The sequence below is a fragment of the Artemia sp. Qi Xiang Cuo genome, chromosome 6 (genome assembly GCF_049724085.1).
Source record: "Artemia sp. Qi Xiang Cuo chromosome 6, ASM4972408v1, whole genome shotgun sequence".
Taxonomy (NCBI): domain Eukaryota; kingdom Metazoa; phylum Arthropoda; class Branchiopoda; order Anostraca; family Artemiidae; genus Artemia; species Artemia sp. Qi Xiang Cuo.
Genome location: NC_142799.1, coordinates 54,037,277 through 54,060,769, shown reverse-complemented (window position 1 = coordinate 54,060,769; position 23,493 = coordinate 54,037,277). Strand labels below are relative to the sequence as shown.

The window sequence follows — 23,493 nt, the reverse complement described above, 5'->3', positions numbered from 1 at the left end:
CTAAATTGACTACGTTAATTAGAAAGCTTGTTAAGTCATTTCATTTTTCTGTACATTTTGAAGTTACGAATTCGAAGTGAAGAATAGCAGTGATGAATACACTATCTAAAAGCGTCTAAAAATAGTGAAACTAAATTCATCCTCAAAGTGTTTTCAATAAGTTTTAGGTTTGACTTCCTTCGGTTGTAATTTCTGTTCCCTTTAGGTGCTCGGATAAGTTTATAAATCCCTCTTAATTTTTTTAGGAAAACATGTGCTCTTTCGTTCAATTTCTGCTCTTTTTTAATTAACAAACTATGTTCTATGTCGTTATTGCAATATTAGCCGCAGATGTATAATCAACTAGCTCAGACGTCCTTTTGAACTGTAATAGCAATTGGAAATTGTTTGGTGACATGCTGTGTTTTTTCAGACGCCCTATGTTCGTAGGTATTTCAAGTACCTATGTTCGTCAAGTACAATTTGTGAAATATGCGCTCACAGTTTTCGGATTTTAGACTTCTATATTTCAGTATTCCGCTTTTCATAAAACAGCTCAGAGATCGTTGGATCCAACTTGGGTTGAAAATCAGAAGGATTTTCAAAAAAATGTAGGCTACTTCAGGTACAGTCTTTTGTATTATGACGTTTATTGTAATTTGAGTCATGTCTTTGTAATTAGTGAGGTACTCCTATTTTAAAGGCACTCTTATATAGTGCTAGTTTGGTTATTGCTAATGAATTGATATAAAATAGGATTAATATATAATAGTTGAGAAAGAAATTTGGGCTAAATATGTGCACATTAGGGGGGGTGTGGGGTAAAGCATAATATAAATTATTACGTAACTTAACCTAACCTAGGTGCCTCCCCCCTAAACCCCAAAAAACAACAGTTTAAATATCGTATACGCAATGAAAACCACGCTATACATTGTATTACCCTAGAGCGGTGTCTTGAATTAAACCTGTTTTTATGACTGGTTTCCATTGCAGTATATAAAAGAGTGTGTTTAACATGGGAGTACCATTAGTGACTTTGAAAATCATTACCTATCATCTTTAGTTGAAAACAAACACTAAATGTGGGATACTTATCATTTTTTGGTTTAGGACAGTTCTTTGATTACTCAGGACTGTTCCCTGAATTACAGTTGAAAGGCCGGGAGTCGAAAGAAGTGCAACATGTATGAATTTATGAAGCTATACCCATGATTTCTACAAGGTATAACGGGCCCACCTTCCACTGAATGTATCTATGAATCCTCACTCTAAATGAGATATGTTCATTATTTGGGACCCTTGACTCTGTGGCTAACAGCATCATGTTACCCTTGAGGCACATTGTGCCAACCTTTCTACAGTTCTAATTAAAATGGCTGTCTTAATTTTGATCCGATGTCTTTTAAGGCTGAGAATGTGTCTCAGCAAGTCAAGCCCGCCCTTCGACAGATATTTGCCCTTCAAAAGGACACTCGAATTTTTAATTTGTTGTTGATTGTGCCTTCTCTCAACTTTCTACGATCTCATGTTATATATGTCAGGGGACGAAAAAAAAGCGAGATGGGAGACACGTTGCTTTTTATTGAGTCAACGCATTTGCCTATTAATTAGTAGTTACTTGCGTTTATCGTTTGCCGTAAAACAAAGATAATCGTGAGAATATTTTTGTAGCTTTGAGAACTATAAGTTCAAAGATACAGAGGATAAATAGCTGCAATGCATGCAATTTTCTTAAACTAACATAGACACATACAACCTCGATGTTTTGCGTTTGCAATAATAATTTATGTTTAAGATTTTATTATAAAGAAATAATATTCTATATTATGCAAAGTTTGCTGGCTGATAGAACCCTACTTCCTACCAAAAAAGAAGAAACAACATGGCTTTAAATGTAGAGGATTCCTTAAAAAGAAAAAGAGGGAGGAAACAAAAAATTAAATATTGAAAACTTAACTTTCGATTTTGATGGTATAGATTAGCGACCAGGGTTGCCACCCGGTGAAAAAAGCACTAGGTTTTTGTTATTTTTTTGGGTTGATTTAGTGATTTTCTTCAATAATCCAGCGATATATGGGCTGATTTATCTATTTAGGCAATATAAAAAATAACTAGAGATAGTGATAAATCACTAGGAGTAGCAACCGTATTAGCGAGGCTTCTTTACTACTGAGGTACTGCGTCGGGAATTTGCTTAGTCACACCACTAGCCCCACCTTAAGCCAAAGAATTTGTAACAACAGGACTCAAACTATCGTCCCGAAGGACGTAGCGTTGCAGCGTTGCAAACGTGCTACAGCTGTACCATTTTTGGTACAATGTAGAGGTCCTGGTACAATGGGGTACCTTTGGAAATTTTTTAGTACGATACAAAATTTTGGGCACATTTTGATCTTACTTAATCCTTTCTGACTCGGATATCTATTCAAGTCTTAGTTTACCTAAAATTTTCTCCTGGTTACTACACATTTTTAACATGCTGTTCAGAATTATTGGTACAAATTAATCTCTTGCGGCACAATTTTAGTTAGAAAACTAGTACAATTTATTTTAAAGCGTTGGCAACGCTGTACAAGTTCAGTATGCTATCTACTTGGATAGGGTACCTTTGATTGGTACAAATTGGCACAATAGTTTAAAAGTTCTTGGTAAAACTGAGGAATGCTTGTGAGCAGTGAATGAAAAAAAAAGATACAGTGAATGATTAATACACTGAAAAACTGACAAACTCAATTACAAATTAATAGGGTCGTAATTTTATCTCAAGGCTTCTAGTGCCATTTTTTGTAGGTTAAATTAATAAATTGTTGAAGAATGTCACTGCAATTAGTGAAAAGCGATATAAATTGCCAAAAGCATGCTAAATATAGTCAATTTAATTTTCCATGTTAATATTTTGTAAAACATCGCCATGATTAATTTCACATTTTTTTTCTTTTTCTTTTTTTATGACAAGTATGACAGCCATAAATAATTGATCTAGTATGCCTACGAATGACTTCCACGGAGAGCATATTTTATACATGATTGAAGTCGAAATTTAGTATGACCTGGGAGCGTTAAAAGTCTGTATTTTCAGCCAGATGTGTTTAGTCTTTTTTCTTTCTTTTTTAAATAGTGTATATGAGCTTTTGCCTTGGTCCCTTCTCAAATAAATAGGCCTAGTAAGGTTGGTACTACTACTAACCTAATTAATCACAGAATTAATTTCAGTTTGACTTGAGGAGTGGAAAGAGCCAGAAGATTTAGTTCGCAGACAGTGGCGTCGTTTTGGGGTGGCAAGGGGGGGGGGCAGTCGCACCCCAAAAATTGGAAAAAATCATTATGTAGCCCATGCCACTTGACTCTCTGGATGTGGTCCTTTCTTGTCCCATCAATAAAAATGCTGGAGGTATGCCCCTGTTCGCAGATAAGGATGAAAAACTCATTCCGCATTTCCTTCTTGCGTTGTTATTTAGTCTATTTCTGGGAATTTTTTTTACCTTAGGGGTGTGGCCCCTTTACTCTTTAGAGGTGAACTCTATAGCCTTGCTCTCCAGATAACGTCCATGACTAGCATTCTTAGGCATTGAAATTAACCTGAAGATTCTTCCTGATTCTCTTTATTCTTTTTTGATTTGTTGATAAATTACCAAGACATGCCAAATTTAGGATGTAACAAATAATTATTATTATGGCCGGACTCACTAAGTTGAGTCGACGGTTAGGCCATATTGTAATATTAATTATTATAAATATAATTATATCTTGATGTTATTGAACTATTTAGTATATTGGTTATGATATGTTTTTGAACTAATATAATGTATAACACAATATATTATATAATGCATATCATATAACGCAATAAGATAATATTCAAATAATTTAATACATTCTACTTTTAATAGTTATTACTAATATAATACAATCGCATTGTTTATGTTAAATATTGTTGCATTGTGATACTAGTTAAATAATATTTACCATGCAGTAGTAGGCGACGTTTTACAGCACTCATTTTGACAATGAGTATGATAAAGGACTTCTCAATTCTGTTAAAATTCATGCAAAATCCATTAAAAAGGAAACAAATTTATCAAAGTATCTTATTACGAAGGAATCATGAAAAACTTATTTTGTTCCGTGGACCAGAATCAATTTCCGAATGTACATTTTTGGTAAAACTATAATGTACTAGGTTGATTAAGCACTATAAAATGGAAACAATTTATTCTTTTTCATTGGGAAGTTTTATCAAGGAGTGGTGGTGTTTTCGGTAATGTTGTAATAAAAGTTTCTACTAGATTAATCCTACCTGTCAAATAAAGCTTTCTTAAACCCAAGGTAGGGTAAAATGCCAAAACTTAATAACTGTTTCATCTTCGAATTTATCTGGGAGGGGGGAACATTAACATTAACGTCAAGGTCTCGTTCAGGTGCTTATCTGTCTGGATTACTAAAGTAGGAATTTTTTTTCTCATCGAATAACTACTTTTAACGGATCAATGGGTGTCCCCATCTCTGTGCAGTAATTATTAGCATACCATCTTTTATTCTGCTCTGCTTCCTAATACGGAGCACCAGGGTTCGATCCCCGCTGCAGCAAGTTTGGGCAAAAGGCTTGCTACTTGTCCTCGTAAAAACATCCAACAACTGAAACGTCGACTCGACGCCCTATGCACCAGAAATGGCTCAGGAGGAACTTTATCCTATCCTATATCACCTTTTATTCTATATTAAAAAAAATCTATAATAAGAGAATTTTTACACCCTCAATATCTATATTGCACGATTAGTCCAAATATATTAATCCAACTTAGGGGGAGAGGCTAGACCACAAATTTCTCCGTCCACATTAGCCCGAAGGGCCTCTGACAGAAGTAAGGCTATTGAGGTCTAGATTGCACTTTATGAGACTCGGAATCCCTCCCGTTCCCAGAAATATGCACTAACAGCCCCCCTCTAATAGGAACTGAAACTTACAAATGACTCTAGTCTAGGACAATCTTTCAACTTGTATGGATTGCAGATAGGGCCCATGTATAGGATCGAATGGGCCACTCTGGACCAATCAAACCTCCGATAATTGGGAGGTTATTTGAATATGTTTTTCGACAGCATCATTACAAGAGAGCGGGGCTAGTGGATCTTGATATGGGGAAGGGACCTGCAGCCTCAAAAGTGCACTATTATGTCTAATTCTTCTACAAAAACCGTTCAAATCAAGACAAATGGGGGGGGGCAGGGCATAAATTCATGAAACTCTAGGAGGGGTAAAACCTAATTTTATCCAGGGGGACAAATTTATCATTTTTTTGCAAAAGATAATAAAGCTATTTTTAGAAATCTGAGGAGGAGCAAATGCTCTCCCCTAATTCATGCCTCTGGGGGGATAGACTTTTCTCCAACATTCTTTCATTTGAATGAATGTGTTTCGACTAAGCTTGTATCATTGGTGCTGTGAGGGAGGACTGCTCCCTTTTATTGCAAAAATATTGTTGTTTAGAATAAGATATACGTTTTATGTGCTTACCTGCACCAAGGTATGAGTGGAGGGTGTGAAAATGTGGTGTGCAGGAAGTGTATTTTTATATCAAACAACAACTCAGTTCTAAAATGTATTCACCATCCCTGACATGACTGCTTGCAAGAGGGGGGTCAGACCGGGCACAACTTTTAGTCTTTTTAGTTTTGCAAATCCAGTAGCTGTGCAATGGCTATGATTTATCCATAAATAGTATTGTTAAACTACCTGAAGAGATTAGAATGACAAATGAGAAAATGGTAATTTCTTCAAACCTTTTATTTCTCTACTTATTACCGCTTACAATAGGATTTAACGTATTTACCCTTATTAAGAATTCATTGGCATACTGGGTGTGTTAAAATATTCAGTCAGGGTGGTTTTGTAAATGTAAACCCATGTAATGGAAACCATCCTGGGTGGAAACTGGGACAAGTGATTTTATCCCACATTTGAAGGCTTGTGAATTTTACGTAACTTCTATACTTGATTTTGTGTTTATTTGAGCCTCTAAGGGCTAAATCGATTCACTCCACTTTTTATAATTATTATTTTGCCATACATATTGGAAGAGACATTTACCCATGGAAGAATTTCTTTCCGGAAGAGGGGTGGGTAGATTGTAAAAACAACAGTCAAATTGAGTCAAAATTATGGAAAACTGTAGACTAACCGTATACATTTAACTTGTTCAGATACAGTCAAATGAACGTGTGATTTAAAGAGTCCCTGAAACGTAATGTCTTTTATGTGGTACCTGATCGAAAAAAAACCGGCTAGAAATCGTTTGTAAAACTTGTTCTTGGCATGAACATGGTACAGGGGGTCTACTCGCCAACATTATTATTTCTTACACCTTTTTTTTGCATAATTTCCTATGATAGACCTTTTACACATTCCCAAAAGTCAACTAACACTGAAGGCAATCTTCGAGAGAGAGAGCAAAATGATGAATATATTCAATTTGTCTTTTATTTAAAGATAGATTATGCCGCTATTGAGAAAATTCATATAAAAAAAAACTTCTAAAAAGTGATTATTTTCATGAAGAAAAAGAAGGATGAATATGCCACTTTTGATAATGACACCACTAAGGCTGTATCCAGAGGGTGGCACCAGGTTTGACCCCCCCCCCCTGAATTCTATCCAACTCGTAAAATCGTAACAAAAATGTATATATTTTTTATGTCTTTTCAAAAGTCTTTTTGTGCCCCCTCCCCAACAAAATCATGGATACGACCTTGGGTACCATGAACTTGCAATAGCATAGGTACAACTGATGATGCAGCTTCTTTAAAGCAATAAAACGAGTGGTTGAGCAGGCAGATTTTATTATGGCCATAAAAGCGGTCTGTTTAAGAATCATGTGATGTCACCTTCAGCTTGGAAGGTGTTTGTTTTATAGTTTGTAGTTATAAAGCGAAAAGAAAGTTCAGGAAGTTCTTGGTCTATATCAAGTCCTTGTTAGCCTTCACCAGTCAACAAAGAGTGCTAACTTCACCGTTCCTTTATTAAACGTTGTCTCGCAGTCCTTCGCGTCTCTTCTTCGTTTTCTGTTCGGTTCTGTTCTTAACCCACGTCTCACGCCCACCATTTCCCCAAACACATTCAATCAAAGTTTAGAGATAGCCATTTTGTTCAACATAGTTGAAAGTTCTGGAAATTATGTATTTAAGGATGGCAAGCCCCCCAGAACCCCCAGGGCAAAGGTGGTAAGTTATGCCCTGGGGGCATATAGGATTTTTATAGATAGAGTTGTCTCAAAAACTATGGTCAATTCTTTCCTATTTTCCTTTTTTTCATGGGGTGCACATCCGAAGCGCTAGTAGCCAAACACTATAGGAGGGGGAGAAGTGGCAACGGATTTTAACGACTGAATGGTCAGTTTAACTGACTGAGATTAAAATCTCGGTAAGGTTTCCCTAGAATTAACAGAATTGTAGCAACACCGGGAAAACGTTGTGATTCGATCCTCAATCGTACAGACTTTTTTTTTAAATACATTCTAATTGGGCAGTCTTTTCTCTTTTTGTAGAGTTCACTTAAAAAGGTTATTTTTTTTCCGAGCACTGATGACGACTGGGATGAGGAGGTCCCTGTCGAAATATTTGCTTGTTTTGTTTTTATAGTTTGCTACTGGCTGATAAAATCCTCAGTTTTTTTCTCACCTATTTGATTTTATTTTTCATTTATTATATCTTTTCTTTTCTTTGTTTCATGCAGCACTTTTTTTTTTAAGAAACTTGATGAACACAAAAGGTATGCCTCAGGTATCGAGCACCTTTTCCCCATATCTGACGCCTTGAGTGTAAACTTTTCTGGTGAATTTTGGACTTTATCACCCCGTAAGTTATAAGAACAAGCCCAAAACGAATGGCTATATCTCGCCTTTCTATGACTTAATATTTTAAAATTATTTCACAGTTTTTGAGCTAGGTGTTGCTAATTTAAATTGAGGCTGGCGTCTCCCCAAACTGGGAAAATACAAACATTTCTCCAAATGCAACCCGTTGCTTATGTCTAGAGATGGCGGGAGTATAAGGAGTCCTCTCCTCCTTCTGGGATTGGTCGAGAAGCTTTACCGTGGTAATATTACACACAGTGGTAAAAATATAGCCTACATGTCTGAAATACCCTCCCCCCTCCAAGAAAAACTCCTCTCCTCTTCTTCTAAGGATAGGGCCTGTTCACTGATAGAATATTTGAATTGTTGAGATATCCGTATAATTTCACCATTTATTTCTTTCAAGGTTATATTAACGCTAGTTCTCATTTTTCTTCTTAAACACACATGTGAAATATAATTAAATAACAAATTATTCAAATGCTCAATCTTGGTGTTGTAATAGAAACCGCCTTTATGAGTGAAACTGGAACGTTTGCGGTATTCCCTATTTGGATCTAAATGATCTTACCATTTGGAAAAATGTTCCGTGACGGAATCCCTTGAAGATGAATGATTCAAAGTGACCTGATTGTATCATATTTCCATTATTTGCGAAATTATCGTGTATTTTTGTATTCAAGAACGTAGTAGGCCTATTTTAATGCAACATGTTACGGCTATACCGAAAATTCTTTCGAAGATTTGAGTGTACCTTGTGCAACACCCTATTTATAATGGCTCCCGAATCAAGAATGGCTATTTATAATGGTTCCCGAAACATTTTAAGGCTATACCGAAAATTCTTTCGAAGATTTGAGTTTACCTTGTGCAACACCCTATTTATAATGGCTCCCGAATCAAGAATGGCTATTTATAATGGTTCCCGAAACATGTTAAGGCTATACCGAAAATTCTTTCGAAGATTTGAGTTTACCTTGAGCAACACCCTGTTTATAATGGCTCCATCCATTTAGTGACCAAGGGACAAAGTATAACATAAATTTTTACAAAGGAGAGAAGTTCGCGAAAATATATCGGGAAAGGTTTAAAAAAGGGAACACATTCTAACCTCCAAGCATTCAAAAGTTTTGACTATACATTTTTCGTCTTCTAGGGCAGTGTCCAAGGAACTTGTTGAACTTCCCTGTGGACGCCCTTGACTCTGAGTATTGACAAAACTATATAGGGCTCAATCCCTTTCGGGCATGATTATTTTTACCTAAATTACACCATATTCCAAGCCAGTAAGATAGTGTGCCTAGAGAAACCAAGTGGAAGTTTTGGAAGGACAAGACAGTACTACCGAAGTTATACTGGCTTCAGGACGAGTCCATCTGTGTGTGGCCATTTGAGCAAAAAGCTTTGGGACCGAAACTCACTTATGTATTGCTATGTTGAGCAAAATAGCTTATGACTGTCTAGTCCGAAAGCCGAAAATGGGTTGGAGGTGAACCATCGTCCATGGTTTGTCTGAGAAAAAATGCTAATTTTTTTCAAAAAAATTTGACGGAATTTGGCATTCATTATTGTCGACACAAACTGAAAGTTTATCATTTGACAGAAGAGAACTATTTGAAAAGGATTAAAAAAATGACTGTTCTCAGAATGTGCTAACTTTCCTGAACTGTCGTGGCTCCAGCACTGGCTGCAAGTCTGGTGATGTTCCAAGCATCAAACAGTAAATTTTGAAAACCATTTTCATAGATTTCATCTGAACTAATATGGCCAGCTGTGTAGTTGGGGGAAATCATTGGGGACAACTTCTTTTGAAATTAAGGTCGTTTTTGTTGTATCTGTAATTCACAATAAAAATTACGTATTGATTCTGCGAAACCCCTTCAAAATCCTAGTCCTGCTACTCTACTGATTATTCTATCATCTAGTCATTGATTATTTTATGTATTAATTTAAAATTAAAAATTTTCCAAAATGTGTAAAGAAAGAATGTTAAACTTCAAACCAGCATGGAGTAGCTTATGTAAGATGCTAATCCTAAAAGCAGCGAAATTATTCTGATGAAGGTATAAAAAGTTATCGGTTTTGAACCATCTAAAGATGGCCGTCGAACTCAGAATCCGTATTCAAATTTGCCCTTCCCCAAGTTTCTCTGGCCTTCTGTTCTGTATGATAAGACCTGAAAAAAAAAAACAACATAGCAGACACAACACTCTTAACTAACTCAATATACGTTAGCATAAAAAGGGTAAAAACCATTATAAGTAGCAATATTGTAGGTCCAGTTAACGCGTCAGATTCATGATAGTAAAAGCCAGTTTTATTCTTATTACTAATACTATTGCTATTAATATTGGTTTATTGTCAAAAGTCAGTAAGAAGCCGAAAAAAGGAGAAAAAACGCTCATTATTAAGGCTACCATTTGTCCTACCATACCTGAGAAATAATTGAAAAATTGTAACTAATAAACTACTGATTGCCTTTCTCTAATAAACTGTTGAATGTCCTTCGCTGTCTGATTTGTCTGCGGCAATCATACGTTAACTATTAAACGATTAAAAGCTGAAATAAAGTACAAAAAGAACATGATGTGGTAAGTCGAGAAATCCAATCTGTAATATCCTATCTATCTGGGGGGGGGGCAGCATCCCTTTTATTCATAGGATAATGCCTATACATGACCCTACATTTTCCTCCATCCTCAGCTCCTCAGTCTTTACACAAAAGTTTTACTTTTTGTATGGCAATACTTGGTGCACCCCTGAAGTATGGGTGACTATAGTCGAACAATTGGGTAGGGCGATTGTTCCAAAATATTGATTTTCAAAGAATCAAGGGGCATGCATATGCATATGAGGTCCCATTGTTCAGGAATTTTTTGGGTGGAGGGGGTCACAAATTCCAAGAAAATAAATTATGCGAAATAGTCGAAATTTCGAGATTATTTTGGAGGCAGAGGGTCCTTACGCTCCTTACTTTAACTAGTGATGGAAATTGACTGTATGATGTGCTGGTTCGGACTATATTTTGCCAACCAACATCTAGAAAGAAAGGTTAGATTGTGTGCATCTTTGTATAGTATGTGTTCTTGTTTCCGTGTTCGAGTACAGTTAGTTATATAGGCTTGAAAAGTGTAGTTTGTTATGACCAATGGAGGTCATAAGGCTCCAACCCTCCGTGGCTAGCGAGAAGATATTGTTTTTGTGTTTGTTCCAAAATAAAAGGGAAATGATTATTGACGCAATCAATAAAGCAATTGGATATAAAAATAAACAATTGAGTAAATGGGAAAAGGGATTTAAGACAAAAGAAATTGCCGACGGGGTGAGAGATTAGTGTGTCTGTGGATAATCAGAAATAAACCTTTTGTTTTCAGAACAAGAGTGAGTAATTATTGGTAACAAATTAATTTGGTTCCGTTTGGGTATTAGCTGCTGAAAATATTAACTTTCGGGGAAGTTAAATGGTTGTCAGACGGTACGGGGTAACGAACTGTAAGTAAGGAGCGAGGCGACAACTGTAAGCAAAACTCTAAAAAACGGAAGTTTAATGCTCGATTCTCAAAAACGGAGGTAAACACCCTCAAAAAGTCAATCCGTTGTAATGAAAATACCACACCAGATTCAGTATTTCAGGGAACCCTACAGTAATGTTTTCAAGCTCCTATATACGAAAATGCAAAATTTAGCTTCTCTTTTTGCCAGAAGAAAGATCACGGATGTGTGTTTATTCGTTTCCTTTTTTTAAGGGTGATCGTATCGAACCAATAATTCTAGAAGATCGGGAGAGGGCTCATTTGATCGCAAATAAAAAGTTTTAGTGCTTGTTCTTTGTGACCAAAAAGATTGGAGGGCAACTAGCCCCCCTCTCATGGCCTGTTTTTTACCAAAAACATCAGATCAAAATTTTGAGACAGCCATTTGATTCAGCATAGTTGAAAGCTCCAATAGCTATGCTATTGGGGATGACATCCGCCCCCTATAGTCCCTAGGGAAAAGGCTGTAAGCTACGTAATTTGTCTTTTGTTCACATATAATATTTATTCTTGGGAAATAATGGTATTTTTGGATGGGGATTTTCTGTGAGAGGATTTTCCACGATTAGAATTTTTTGTGGGGAGAAATTTTTCAGGAGAAATTTTACGTAAGCGGGGGGGGGGAGTGGAATTTCCCAGCATGATTTAAAAAACGGTCATAAATTAAATACAAATAAAGTTTCTTTAACTGACAACAAGAAGCATCATTAAAACTGAAAACTAACATAATTATTTTGTATATGAGGGGGCTGCCCCATCCTAAACCCTCCCTCTTTACGCTAAAATGTGACTTTTTGTCACAATTCTTTAAGAGTGCTCAAATACAAGGACAGTTAAATTTTAGTGAGACTTATTGTTCAAGAGCTTTAAGACTTTAGCGTAAAAGCAGCGTTTGAGTAAGCCCCCCCCCCCCCATATACGGCATAATTTCTGTTCGTTTTAAGTTTTAATGTTCCTCGTTAATTTCAAATGAAAGAACTTGTCTTTTTATACTTTCTATAAAGACCCCCCCCCCAAAAAAAAACAACAAACAAGACTTTCAAGCTTCTTCTGAAATGCGAAATTATTTTTGGGGTTTGTACGTGTCAAGTTTCGAGTCTATACATTTTTAGTCCAGAACTAAATTTTTCCAAAATATACCAGAGAAAATTTATCCTGATATTTACATATTTCCATTGTAAAATAGTACTTATTCTAAGTTTGTAGAATATCCTCTTTTTTGTCTAAATTAAAAGTAAATAATACCGTTCTAAAATAATTTGTAATAAAGCCGGTTGTATAAGAGTATATAAGAAGCTAGATTAAAGTGAAAAAGTTCAAGGGAATACATCTTGACAATCAAGGCAATGTAACCCTTTTAAAATCTTTCCGTAGTACTACCATTACTCATGATTGATAGCGATTTAAATCCGCAAGATTTCTCAAGCTTTTCATGTCGGTTTTTGGGCTGTCGGCTATCCGATTTCTTGAAGCTAAGTCACGTGTCGTATATTTGGACCCCTCTTTTCAGAAATTGTTTACATTAATCGAAACAGGCGTGGAGATTTAAGTTCCCCCTTTTAAAGAGGAAGTGAACCATTTGGCTGCTATTTCCGACGATCTGTGTAATCCAGGCTCTATCAATGAACTGAAAAGAGATCACTTTATGTTTATACCATGAATGAAAAACAAGAACCACTATTCTTTTCTAGAGCACTACTAAGAATAAATAATTGATTTAAATTAGTAACTATATTTAAAAACTAAAATAAATTAAAAATTAAGAGAGCAAAAAATAAAAGAAAAGAATGGTTTAAAACAGTTTTGTTCATTAGAATAAGGTGTTTAAAATGTAAACCTTTGGGGTAATCGGGGTGTTTTAACCCTCATCTTCGCTCATTACAATGACATCCCAAAGGCTTATTGTCGACGGTGATAAAGAAGTCTCCAAAACTAGTATGTGATTAAAAAAAAGAGGTTGGATTAAAGCTCTCCCTATTCAACCTACAAAGGCAACGCATTTGGATATTCGTGCATAATACCAAAGAACTTTTTAGGTATATTTACCTCACTGGACTCTGTAAGGGGCTATCCGAGCCATTTTATGCTCACCCTTACTAGAAATCCCTTAGGTCAAGGGAGTAGTGTAGCAAGTCGGTAGTTTAACATATTCAGGCCTTTCCCCGACATCCAACAAATTGTAAACAAATACAAGTCTGAAAATATTATATTGATTATTGTGGTTGTACTCAGAGCTTCCCTTAATTGAACCTCCGTCTCCTGGATGGTGTCTAACTCTCCCCCGAATGGAGTTGGAACCCATGCCAAACGAGCCCTGAATAAAGTGTTGAAATATAAGTCAACGTTATCGTAGGATTTAGAGGCCCGAGCATTGAAATTATAGTATATATTTGTTCAACGACAGTTTCACTAGACAGTCAATTTTAAGAGAATTCATAAATAATTAAAAGTATGTTCAGAACGATTTGGGTGTATAAATTTGGATTTGAGTTTTATAATTCTAGTAATATTAGCCATTAAAGCAGATTATTATGTCGCATGGTGTTCGCAGGAGAATGAAGAACCGAGATAATAAGGCAAAATTTGACCCATAAGACAGGGAATATATACAAACCCCTGACAATGCATAACCCCTGAAGTAAACAGATGATAGAGTAGAGAATGTAGCTATTATTTACGAACCATTTATTTCTAGTACAACATGATTTGAAAATCAGAAAATAAGCCCTTGGTCATCATAAAATTGGTTATGGGTCCGAATCCATTTTGAAATTCCACTGTGAACACCCGCAGATTATAAAAGAAATACTGCGATGTTCAAATTTCTTTCTTTGAGGTGCAATAATGCTGAACTAAAATATATGCCATTTTCAAGTGACGAAACGAATCGTAGACATACACCCGCCCTTTGTGCCCCCGTGACTCAATATGACGTCAGATCAAAATTTAAATCAAAACAAAGACTTTATAGATACAATTTAGTAGAAAGGTGGTCATGTACCTGGTTAATGGTGCTTTAGTTTTTAATATGGATGGTCAAAGCATACAAAAATCATTACATTTCGTTAATGTTGCAACCGATTGACTTCAATGATCACATAGTAAGTACACTGTCCACAAATGGTCCATCAAAGCTAGTGTTGAAGAGCTATTGAAGTCACTAATTTCAAATATGAACCTGAAATCGTAATTCAAACATCTTAAAACAAAACTAAGTCTGCATGCAACATCCTTGTTTCATAATCGTCTTCCAATCCTCTTCTTCATTTTTCATTTTTCATTCTCATTTCATTCTCCTCTTCTCATTTTTCATTTCCAATCCCCTTCTTCATTTTTATCGAATGGTTTCTAAATTTAAGGCAAGATTTGCAACACGGAATTCAAAAATTTAAACCCAGTTAATATATATCTAAGAAATAGCTTCTCTTAAAGTTAGTATCAAAAGGAATTCTAATCATATTCTGCGCAGCAACGCAAACACATTAAACACTAATGTCATGTGCCCTTGTATCCCCTCCCTCTCCTTACATAGAACGGGTGATGGAACTGGCGATAATATCTACCACGGCTGTTTCCACCACTACTGTTCTGACCAAAAGTACTCCAATGACAACTTCTCTTTTGACGGATATTTTTACCATGGCCATTGCTATCACTCTTGCCACCAAATCAACCCTTACCTTGACTACTATTTCTACTCAACCACCACTACTTCATCCCGAGATTCTCCTTCACGGCTGCTCTTGCCACAGACATTCTGGACTAGACAATTCCTACCACGACTACTCCCGTGGCCGCTACTGCTACCAAGACTACCCCTAGTACAACTACTTTTACCTCTACTATTATTAATCTACATTAACTACTATTATTAATTACTTGCCAGTATTTCTACTTTTAATATGTACCAAAACTATTTAAGTAAAAATTGAAAGGAAATTTTATGAAGTTTTTTTTTAAGCAACTAAAACTTAAAATGAACAGAAATTAGATTACATAAAGATGTCAATATTAGAACGAACAGGAATTACTATGTATGTAGAAATGAAAACTGAAACGAGCAGAAAGTTTTACAATAACGCTTGGTGCCCCCCCCCCTCCAAAAAAAAAAAACAAAAAAAATTCGGAAGGCTATAGCACCACTAGCGCTTTAGTGAAACACGTTGTATTTGGAACATTAATTGAAAGTAAATTTCGAGACTTAAAACGATTCAGTCAGAAATTTGTAATGTAAACTTCTCCATATGTTATGCTACCTTGTTATTCCGCCATACATATGTACATATGCTGTACTTGGTGCTATTCCGCCCTATTTCATCACCCCTACATAAAAAGAAAGAAACGTATTTTATGTCTGTTTTCTATAAGCTAATTTTTTCATTCTAATAGAAAAAAAATGTTTACTCTCTCTCTCTCTCTCTCTCTCTCTCTCTCTCTCTCTCTCTCTCTCTCTCTCTCTCTCAAGGGTAGTTCTTTGGTGTGTTTCTAAAATTTAACTCAATGGATTAACGGATAAAATTGTTACTTCTCCTTTTTTTTTTATATATATATTTATTTTACCACTGAGGAATGATAACGAATAAGCCTCGTGATTTTTTTTTTCTTTTTCTCCTCGAAATTCAGGACTCTGCAAACATTTCTCTAGGTTGTTTTAGTTCCTAGCATCCCATGAAAATCCTTTATCCAAAAATTTGGCAATATAAAAGTGAAACAAATTGTTATGCTGCTATTCCATTAGTAGCTATCTCTTTCGGCTTGGAAGTCCAAACCCTTCAATTTTTTCTATAAACGGACGAAATTTTGGTTTCCTGTCAAAAATATCGAGCTAACAAAGCCAAATAAACTGCAATCTTAAATATTGATTGCCTTCTTTAAGTTTTTTAAAGTAGTTTAAGTGTATTTCTTCTTAGTAATTTTCTTTGAAGATAGGGAAAGTGGCACTTACACAGGAATTTATTTTAAAGGGTAGGTTGCACTTCGGTTGGGGTTAATTTGAGAAAAAAATGTGAAAAAGGGGTAAAATACATGCAAAATGGAATAGATTGTGGGATAACCAGCAAAAATGATAAATTCTTTAGGAATAAGGGCCCTGTCCTCCATGTCTGCCGTGTTAGATTACCATTTATATTAGTTCCTTAGTAAGAATACTTTTCTCCTATCCACTAGAAATTTTTTGGGTATCTGGTTTTGACCCGGTAAATGTTTGGGTACAACTGGTTGGTTTGGGTACCCGACTGACTAACCATATCTCATACAGTAAGCTATATGAAAAATATGGTTCAACTCCGCTTTCTAGGGCTATAATAAGAGAAAGGTTGCGATGGAAAGAACACGTTCTGCGTATGAAGGATGACAGATTGCCAAAGATAGTCCTTGTCGGCCAACTGTCTAGGGCCAAACGAAAAGCAGGTTGTCCCCGAATGGAGGATGTCGTAAGGAAAGATTTAAGGGAAACGGAAACTTCATTGGAGGTGTAAAGAGGTAACTGAGAAAGGGTCATCGTTACTGAGAAAGGGTCATCCAATGGTAGTTTTGTGTTTTTATTTCAAAGTTTGGTTTTTTATATTTTGATCAGTTTACTATGCACTGAGGACGGTCAAGCGGAGGTCTTGACCGAAATATTTGCATAATTTTTCAATTTTTTCACTGGCTGTTAATGGTCCTCGTTTTCTTCGTTTCTTTGCGATTTTATGTTTTATTGTAAAGAAGTAGGCTTTGACTAGATTGGGATGGAGGAGGAGCTTGCATAGCTGTGCTGCCTTCGGCGGCTTGGTCGTGCAGTGAATCGCTAGTAGGAGTAGTAGTAACTGGAATTGAATCTTTGGAAGTTTGAAAATTTTTTGAGGGTACGGTAATGGGCTTCGCTGTGAAGCTGCTGTAGCATAAAGGTGCCTTTTGTATTGATGTATTAGAGGGAGACCATGACCCTTGCTGACTTTAAAAAACTTGCTGGCTTTAAGTTCATTTTATGATTTGCCTGTTCTGTTTTATAGTTTGATAATTTGGCCTACTCCCCCTAAACTTAGTGAGTGACTGAGAGAAGGATAGGGGGTGGGGCTGATTAATCTAGATTCTCCTATAAATATCTGCTGTAAAAGCAGTGTATATGTTATCTATTCCGTCTTTCAAAAAAGGAAAACTAGGGAAGTCCCAAAATAACGTTTAATAGTGGTTGGCAAGGATATATGAACCTTCGTCTTTGTTAACGAAACGTTAAAATGGCTTAATGCCTCTAGTAATTGATTTATTTAAATTGTAAAATCTGAAAACTGTTTTTGAAGGACCCCAAATTTACTATAAATTAAGTATAGCTTCAACTTGAAATCCAAGTGGAGAGGGTCTATGATATGGATCTTTTCTACGCAATTGAACTTCTCAAATAATTGTAAATTAAGTATGGATCTGCACCTTAGATCCAAAGGGTCCTGTCACATTCATCAAACCCTGTTCGTTTACAATTGGAGAATAGACATGCGCCGGCCATCTGGACGGACCAGAAAACCACCCTCGTCTAAATTGTCGGAGTCCTTTTGTGATTTTGTCGATCAGTGAACCTATTGGATTTCTGGCTGGTGTCTGTACTCTGTGATGGCTTAGCAAGTGTGAGATTTGATTTGGATTTTTTTATTATGGTTTCTGGAAGATGATGGATATGGATATGGTGTTGGCTTTAAAGGTTAAAATAAATTTAAGATAATATATTAAGCTCGAAAGAACGCGTTAGAAAGGGATCTGTTGAAAGAACGGCCTCTCAATGTATTTTGGCGAACACTGATTTTTGGACCTTTTACTCCTAGGTTATCGCCAGAATTTTTTTATGAAATTAGATATTAATAAAGTGTACACAAATTAAGGGACTTCTGTATTAGTCAGTACATACTCGAGAAGTGAATTTAGTTTAATTCTAATGAAATATTCCAAAGTATGATGAAAATACAATACTTTAGTTTCAATTATAATATAATTTGGGCTATATATTTGCACATTAGGGGTACATTCAGAAAACTTCTCGAGTGTGTATGGCTATTTCGGAAGTAAATGTCTGGTACTTCTAGTACCAGCAGTCCAGTACTTCCAGTCAGTGTAGTTACAAGCCAAAATGTTTGGGGGAGGGGGGGTAGAGATTTTACCGACTGGCTGGTCATTTTTACCGACTGTTTTTTGTCAATTATTAGCCTAATGTCCGTTTCGAATACAATATGTAAAATCACTGCACAAGTCGGTAAAACCGCTGCATTTACCAATGGAAACTTAGATTTCGCGTACATATCATGTCACTATTTTAATGCTGTTTATTTAAACAAATAAAAAATTATGACCTCATTCATAAAATCATGGCACGAGTTGATAAAACTATTGTATTTACCAACCAAGTTTAAGGTTTCTGTAGACGGAATGCCAGCATTCTTTTGATCTTTATTGAACTGAACAAAGAATTTTAACCTCGTCGGAAAAATCGTGGCGCTTCGCGCCACAATTTTACCGACTTATTTTTTTTTACCGACTTACCAAAAACATTGGGAGGGGGGGTGCCCTTCCCCCTATACGTGACGGTCCTGCTTCCAATGGAAGTATGCTTGTTGAGGACAAATGTACTCAACGGGATCATGCTTCTAGCCTGAAAGGCTATAAAATAATAATAATTTATTTTTAACCCGCTAAGGTAACAAAAGCGGAGTATAAAAAAGGAAAAGAAAAAATACATACAAATCGACTAAATACACAGTAAAGACACTAAATCAATGAAAAGACACTAAGACTCAATAAAAAGACACTAGTAAAGACACTAAATCACATACAGTAAAGACACTAAATCAATGAAGGAGGCGTACAAACCCATGATGAGCTGGGAGAGCCTTCACTGTCTGGGGGAGTTTGTCAGCAAGCTCAACTAGCTTTTCAGTTATATCTGGAAGCCCAAAAACTGAGACAAGGTTACGGTTCCGGTACCACGGAGGCAAATACAGTAGAAAACGCGAGAACCGAAAATAATAAGAACGTAATGACCGGGTATTGTTTCGCCCAAGAATGGGATAAACACCAGAAAGGAACAAAATTGAATGATCAGTAAAAACAGAATACAATTTTGCAAGGGTCTTCCTACTGTATTTCCCCCGATTGGCAACAATTTTGGAATAAGATACTTGGATCTTTTTCTTACAATTCGCCACGGCTTGTTCTCGGAGAGATTTAAGATTTTTAGCAATGTTTATACCCAACCACCGAAAAGAAGAAACACATGGGACAGAAAAAGAAGCGCAATCTAAAGGCGAGTTACAATTACTATTAAACGAAAGATATTCACATTTAGAGAAATTCAGTGATAGACCAATCTTACTAAGGTTTCTGTAGATGACATGCCAGTATTCTCTTGATCTTTATTGAACTGAGCAAAGAATTTTAGCCTCATCAGAAAAATTGTGGCGTTTTGCGCCACAATTTTACCGACTAATTTTTTTACCGACTTACCAAAAACATTGGGAGGGGGGGGGGGGGGTGCCCTTCCCCCTATACGTGACGGTCCTGCTTCCAATGGAAGTATGCTAAACTTGAGGCTCATTTTATTGGGGGGGGGGGATCTTCGTATATTTTACCAAATCGCTACCTGATTTATGCTACATTTTCTGCAGAAATCAAGAATTTTGCTAAATTTCTGCCTTGTGTTGTGGAATGAAATTCGCCTTCGGCGAAAATTTTACCGAATGTCAAAAAAGTTGGGGGGGGGGAGCGTATAAGAAGATTTCTATGCTCATTTCAAATATTTAAGTTTCATCAAGTTTAGTTTACCCATCAAAAGTTACGCGCCTGAGTATTTTATTGTTTAAAAAATAGAGTTGTGAGAACCTAACCACACTCTCTTGCCATCATAAGATTTATTATAAATACTTAATATTAATATAAAAAAATTCCCTATTGCTCTACTTATTATTTACGATGGGAAGGTAGTCTGATCTTCGTCGCTATTTATGGTTTGAGTTCAAGTAATTTTTTAGTAATGCATTTTTTAGTAAAACTCCAGTCTGTTCATATCTATACGCTAAAGTCAAACTTTAGCGTAAAGAGCGAGGTGTTGAGGAGGGGACTGCCCCTTTCATATACGGAATCATTTCTGTTCGTTTTATGTTTTAATGTAGCTCCTTACTTTCAGTTAAAAGAAAACTTGTTTTTTATTTATTAATTTAAGGACAGATGCCAAACGAGCGGCAGAATAAAAGAGTCGCTTTATTGAAAATACAACGAATATGTGTAATTTGAGCTATTTCTGTTTGTCCATTAGGGGGGGGGGGTGTATAGTGAAGTAAAGGGACTTTTAAAATTATGTAAGTATTTTAGAATGTTTTATCATAGTCTTCAGAATTTCATAGTGTGGTCATGCACTAGACCTATACCAAAATCGTACGAGGTTCCACATGGATTACATTGTTTTTGGAATGGCATTCAGTCTTCATTATTGTTTGTTGGCATTTATTATGCTGTTGAATAAGATTTATGATGCAAATAGTGAAGCATCCACGAACAGCCAACAGCAAGCGTAGACGTTTTTACTAAGGCGAATGGGGTGAGGGGGATGACGAACTCTACGAATGACAGTTTTTATGCATTGTTGGTCTTTCTTGGGCGAGGGTGGGGGATTGAAATTTTGAGGTGCGTAATACAGGTGAAACTGAGTTACAGCCAAAATAAGAGTTTGGGAAGGTGTTCCCAGCTTCGTACCTCCACTCCTTTCCTACTCGTAAGGTTCGAAGCATTCTACGAAAATCAATCCTAACTTTGAACATAAATTCAAGTTCGGGTTATCAACTGACTCAAATCACAGAAGCTGCTTCACTTTCTGTAGGACAAAAAAGCATACTGTTGAACCCAATTTTTTTTTCGAAGATTAAACAGGCGCATAATCTTCAAAGTAGGATAACAATGCTATTGAAAAGAAAACATTTTTTACACCCGCTACTAACAAAAATTTCATAGTTGAATATGGAGGGTTCTTTTTATTAAAAATTGAATTCCTGAATTTTCCTAAGTTTTTAAGATAAATATGGTTGTTATTTTCATTTAACTGTTATTTTTCATTTAACCAAAAATCAAATTTCGTTTTCACTGTTCTTGGTACTTCAAAGCCTTTAGAGAACAAAACTTACGGATCAATGAACCTGATAACACCTTCCCGGGCCCTAATTTAGCCATATTATAGGCATCTCGGATGGGAGTTGACCTTGGTAATTGAAAATTGTTGGTCAAAAATGTACCTGCAGTCCGTTCCTTTTCTGAGACCCTGCGCTCGGGAAGTTTTTTTTTTAAAGACATAAAATATTGGAAAGTCAGCTTTAGACCCCTCCCTCCTAGGGCAGTGGTAATATGCGCCTGCGCTCTTGTGCTACCCTTTTAGGGCCACCATTGACCCAGAGTCTAAGAAGATTTCAAATATGCTGCTGTAAATTTTCGCTTTTTAGAACTTAGATTCTTGGATAACACCTTCTGCATATACTTCCTCAATTAAATTCTTATAAAAATGTTCACAAAAATTTTGCTATTTTCCCATGAGGGTCAAAGTTAAACTATCGCCTTTACAAGGCGATAAAAGGATCAAATGTCAATGGGGCCGGAAATCCCAAAGACGGTTTCTTTGTCTCTTTCAACAACCAAGCTCTTAGCTTATTCTACGTATATCCAATTTTAGTTTCGTTCAAAAGCTTCAAATGTCTTGGGTTTTCCATACTCATTTGATTTGCAAAATTTTATCAGAGGTATAATGTTCAGAGTTTCTAAAACGGTAACCCCTGTTTTTCTACCAGACCCGAGTTTCTGTACACTTCAGAAGCCAAGGGCTTCAGGACCAGGTGTACATAGCTTGGAGGCTAGGGGCGCACACTGGCATCTCTGGGCCTGTTTTTACGCCGTTTCATGATTTTTTCCTTCTTTTTCAATGATGCTAAAGCAATTTGAACGTTTTTGGTATGTTGGCAATGTGCCTCCCCGTGGAAAATGAAATAAGGGCCTGTACAGGCTGGAAACATTTATTTTGATTAAACTGAAAAGAAAATGGTTTATCTGTCAACAGAGTATTGTATAAGTTTCTTAAGTTTTAAGAAACCCACCTGACATTTGAAAAACGTTAGGTAGACGAGATACGGGACGGATGTTGATCCAAATATATTGAGATTTTGAAAGACCCATGCCCACAGAGACGGTTTTAGGTGGGGGGCAAAGGGGACATTTGCCCCGGGCGCAGAAATTTTTTAGGGGTGCAAAATTTCAAATCGATAATCAAACGGTTATGATCATTTAATTGAATTTTTTTTATTAAAATAAAATAGTGGACGCAGTTGGCAATAAATATAGCCTAAGCAAATTGAATCCAAAACTTACTTTTTTGTCATATCTTCATCACCATTTCTTTGGAAATAAAAGTAAGTAGAACAGAATTTCTAAAATTTTAAATTGAATGTTAAGCAAAAAGTAAAGAAGACCGAATTAAAGGATTAGAAACTATCAATTGGGACGAGATGATCAACAATTTTGCATATTATAAATTGATAAAAATTACATTTAAATAAATGGAAAATTTTCTCAATAAATAGAAGTTTTGTTAATAAATGAAAATTTTGTCAAAGTTTGACCTGAAAATTTTTGGGAAACAGGGGGGCAGTGGTACCAACTAATATTTTGCCACGGGCGTGAGAGAGGTCAGAAACGCCACTGCATGCTCAAAACTCCCCCAAACCTCCTGCCTATGTGTCTGCTGTAGTTAGCCTAATGTTGAAGAAACGTGTTTCGGGGAAGAAAAGGAGAAATCATAAAAAAAAGTTTCGACGACAATGCAAAAATAGTGCTTCAAACCTACAGGTGAACGCTCCAAGGCTGCTATTTTGCATATCGTCACTGTTACGCCTAAATGTCGTATCTGACATTTTCAGACTTCTGAGGCAATTGCGAAAAAGAATTTGTTATGCTATTCTAAGGAAGGATCAGCATTGTAATGTAGATCTGGAAGATCAAGTGTGATCAAACAAAAACAGTCCTGCTCAGAGGTTTGAAAATGTCAGATACGACCTTTAGGTGTATCTGTGCTTTAAGGCTGATTTTTTGCATATCATCGCTGTTACACATAAAGGTCGTATCTAACATTT

General features: G+C 36.1%; 1 protein-coding gene across 4 annotated transcripts in view; it reads left to right on the top strand.

Moving 5' to 3' along the window:
- GEFmeso (Guanine nucleotide exchange factor in mesoderm) overlaps nucleotides 1-23,493 on the top strand; it is a 255,666-nt gene that overhangs the window by 72,603 nt on the left and 159,570 nt on the right. Inside the window, exon 1 of one of the 4 annotated variants that reach the window (XM_089090834.1) lies at nucleotides 17,937-18,041. The exons of the other annotated variants lie outside the window; for them this stretch is intronic. The gene's annotated coding sequence lies outside the window, so the exon portion shown is untranslated. Of the gene's footprint in view, nucleotides 1-17,936; nucleotides 18,042-23,493 lie in introns of those variants that run through there. 4 annotated transcript variants of the gene reach the window in all.